The sequence below is a fragment of the Colobus angolensis genome, unplaced genomic scaffold (assembly GCF_000951035.1).
Source record: "Colobus angolensis palliatus isolate OR3802 unplaced genomic scaffold, Cang.pa_1.0 Scaffold19, whole genome shotgun sequence".
Classification (NCBI taxonomy): Eukaryota; Metazoa; Chordata; class Mammalia; order Primates; family Cercopithecidae; genus Colobus; species Colobus angolensis.
Genome location: NW_012115043.1, coordinates 1,439,267 through 1,443,646, shown reverse-complemented (window position 1 = coordinate 1,443,646; position 4,380 = coordinate 1,439,267).

Below are 4,380 nucleotides of genomic sequence, written 5' to 3'. Positions count from 1 at the left end.
TCCTCTCTCCATCTTGTCTGTACGCCCTAAGAGAATGCGGCTGGGGCATAAAGTGCCGTGCCCTCTACCTGCCCCAGCATAGCCTAGCAGAGGTCCTAATAAATATTTCACAGGATCTGAGTGCAGAGTTCTCACTTTACAGCTGGAGAGGATCTGAAAGGAACATGATGTTTCTGCACAGCCCGGACTTATAGCCAGGTCTCCTGACCCACTCCACAGCTCTCTCTGCTGCCCTGTTGAGCTCATATCAGAGTTGTCCTCTGCCTAGAATTCTTCCCAACCCCTCTGCTTGTCTCAATCTCATGTAGCCTTCAGGCCTCAGCTGAACTCTTACAGCCTTGACTTCCAACTTTGACTTGGTTCAATCAATCCCCCTATGCTTTGTTCTTACATCCTCTGGGGCAGAGATTTCTGGTTCCTTCCTGACATCTATGATTACCTTCTTCTTCTGTAACAACTCCTGATTTAACGAGGAAGAAACATGTACAGTTAAAAGACCACATTTCACAGCCTTCCGGGCAGCTAGGAAGTTGCCGAGTAAGCCTTCCAGGAAATTGAGAAGGAGTCAACTCATTTTTTCTCTTTGCATTTTGTTCTTTGGACCTTTCCTTCATTTTACCCAGAACACAAATGTGATGACTGGAGCCACAGCACCTATTTTGGGTTTGTGCGCTAAGGATATGAAAACAGAAAGATAGGAAAACCCTGAGGACTTTGTGGGAGCCATCGTTCCCGCCCTGGGCTGCCCATTTCTAGACTTGTTTTATGGAAGAGATAAAGCCTTCATTTGTTTTCATCACTATAGTTGGATTTCTGTTACTGGCAACCAAACCCAATCCCAATTGATAGGGGACTCCTTGTAGTTCATGATAATTATGGTCAGAATCATTTAATGCCTCCCTTACTAAACTGTGTGCTCTGTGAGAGCAGGGATCCCATCTGCCTTGTTTACTTCTGTATCCCCAGCAACCAAAACAGCGCCTGCCGCTGTTAGTGCCAGTAAATGCTTAGCAAATCTTTTTGAGTGATTACATCCTAGTGAATATTTGGTGGCCTAGCAGAAGTCCTAAGGGGTCATTTGAGGAAAGAGTGGCTGTGATAGTGGCCTTTGTACTCATTGTGACAGGCTGCCCCAGCTGCTAGCAACTACCTTTCCTTTCTTGGTAAGTTGACTCCTCAATATCTTCATTTAAAAATCAAATTTTTGATGGAGTATAGTGGCTCATGCCTGTAAAACCAACACTTTGGGAAGCCAAGGTGAGAGGATCACTCGAAGCCAGGAGTTTGAGACCAACCTGGGCAACATAGTGAGACCTTGTCTCTTATTTAAAAAAAAAATTAGCTGGGCATGGTGGCATGTGCCTCTAGTCCTAGCTACTTGGGAGGCTGAGTTGGGAAGATTGCTTGAACCCAGGAGTTGGAAGCTATCGTGAGCTGTGATTGTGCTACTACTGCCCTCCAATCTGGGCAACAGAGAGAGAGAGAGACCCTGTCTCTCTCACACACACACACAAAAATAATAAATAAAATTTAAAAAACAGAAGGTTAGTTTTTTTCCAATATGAAAGTCTCTTTGAGGATATTCTTTTATAACCTCACTACCTATGATAGCTGCTTAAAAATACACAAGGAAAAAGCAGAACACACAGGAAAACCAACTTTTTTCTGTTCACTCTCAGTTCTATGCAGTTGCTTTTTTCACGTAGGCTCACGTAAAAATTTGCATCAACCCCCACTCTAATATCATACTAGAATTTTCCCACTTATTAAAAAGTTGAACTGAGTTATAATTTTTAGTGGAGAGACTGCAACCTGTTTTCCATTGAGGAGAATTACTTGGTCTGTTCCCTCTTCATTTTGTACTTTTTGTTTGAACGATGCTGTGATGAACCTCTCTTTGTGCCCAAAGCTTTTTCTGTGCTTAGGATTATTTCCTTAGATAGATTCTCAAAGTGGAATTATTTGATCAAGAGAAGTACACATGCTCCAGTGTCATTTTGCAAAACAGGAGTCAATGCACGATTAGGGGAATCTTAAGGGAGAGACCCACTCATTTTTCTTTTCTTTGGGCTCAGTTTCCCTAGCTGTAAAACTGAGCAGGTCCAAACAGAGAGAGCTCTAGGTTCCCTTACAGGTTCGAAGCTCTGCTGATGGTTCAGGAATGAAGCTTCTGACGTCTTTCAGGGCATAAAGTCATAAGGCGACCTGGGTGTGTCAGCCATTGCCTCTGGTTCACCCTCTGAAGAGCTGACCTTCACCATGGGGAAGTGGGTCATTGGAGCCTCCAAGCTGTCTTCCTATGTTTTCCTCACAATAATACTCCTTCCCCAGCTGCCAGCAAGCTTATGCTCTAGTGCAACCCTAACCCTTCTGGAGAGGGCAGAGAGCTTCATATCCTAGAGTCTGAGGGATGTGAAGGTGGGGATTCACCTTTGACAGCAGTAGCAAGAAGAGGGCAATGCTTAACCCAAAGGGACACCTTGAAACTAGAACATCAGACCCCACTGCAGGCTACTGAGGGACCTCAGCCTGCCAGGCACGTAAACTACTCATGTGCACAGCTGGAGATGCCATTTATGCTCTGTGACGAGGCTCCTCAGCCTTCTCAGTAAGATCATATTACTGCATTTATTTTCATCTCAGTGACCTGCCAGACTGTGAGCTCCTTGAGGACAGTGATTCCTCTGATGTGTCTGCATCTGAGACACAGCAGGTGCTCTCTACCTATTTTAAGTGAGCAAGAGAAGGGAGATGCCCCGATGTGATGGGAAGAATTCATGGCGAGATGGGGAGGAGAGCCAGAGCTCAGACAGGAAAGAGTGGGAGGGAACAGCTGACGGCGGGAAAAGTCCTGGGATGCTCCTTTCTCTGATTCAAGACAACATAAACTGAACCAACTCCCAGTCCCTGCAGCCTGGCCCTTCTTGTGTGTGCAGATTGTAGGCCCTGAGATGGATGTTTAGGGAATGAGTCCTCAAAGCATATACATTGGCAAGGGTGGCAGAGCGCTGTGGGTGAAGGAGAAGCAGGTGCAGAAAGAGGAGGCCAGGGGACCTTATGGCTCCTTTGTCCATCCACAAAGCATCAGTTTATTTATTCACTCATTTTTTCATCCAATATTTTTTAGCATCTGCTCTGTGTTGTGTTCCATGTTAGGTGCTGGGTGTTCAAGGAGGCAAATTAGAGCTGTGGCCCCTGCAAAGGCCAAGAGCACGCTGAGGAAACGTCAGTACCTGGGGAGGCAGTGTGTGCTGCCCAGCAGAGTGTGTGATGGGTGACGGGCATGGGCGGAACACTCACACAGAAGTGGCAGGGTGCCACAGGGGTGGCCGCAGGGGTGGCCATGCGTGGGGAAAAGTGACTGCCTGGTTTGTCAGTGAGCCCTGTGGACGGCAGTGAGGCACCCCCCATGCAGTTCTGCAAATGGCACTCCAAAGGAGAGCTGGAGAATAGAGGAGGGAAAAATGGGAATTCCTTGTCATAATTGGATAGAGCTTTGGAAGGGGTTGAAGGTCATGAGTGGGAAACATGAGCCTAGAAAATATTGCTTACACATGAAAAAATGTCAGCCAAGATCAAACAGCAAATTACAACCTGACATGCATGCTAGGGTCATGTCTGTGAAAATTCTACCTTTCGCAGGTAAAGTGCAAAAAAAAAAAAAAAAAAAAAAAAAGACTGTTGATTGCATGATGGGAGTAAGCTTATGGGTGATTTGTTAGATGGTTTTAAATGTTTAATCTTATTATGTAGTAGCTATAATCTTATCATTACAGTAGCGATACTAAAATTGAGGAGTAGAACAATGATAGAGTTTAGGGGGATGAGAGATGTTTTCTTGAGATTGATTTCACATAGTAAAAGGAAACCCAATAAAAGTAAGATGGAATGAATCCCCTCTACGTCTTCTTCTGTGACTGGGTCAGGCAGCTGTGAGCAGCTAAGAGAAGCCCTCATCTTACAGGTGGTTCAGCTCCACTTCCACTTCTTTTTGCAATTCACCAGGGATTATTTGTTTCTCTTAATGGGCAACAATTAGCTAATACCCCATCACTGCAAGCAAAGTAAAAGCTGGGCCTGTGTCAACAGTTCTCTTTTTGATGGGGTCATTGGTGTAACTGATGTAACTGATAACTTCTAGCTGTATTAGGACTGGTAGCACATCAACATTGCTCCTCTGTTGTGAAAGGAAAATAGAAACGGCTAAGTCAACCGTATATAAAGGCTTATATTTGCTCTTCAAAAGTTTTTTTTGTTTTGTTTTGTTTTGTTTTCAACATATCTTTGCTGGGGTTGGGCCATAGCTTGATGGATATTTGTTGAATGACTAATTATTGACTTATAGGCTAACAGCCTCCTTTGAAGTAGGCTGAGCAAACA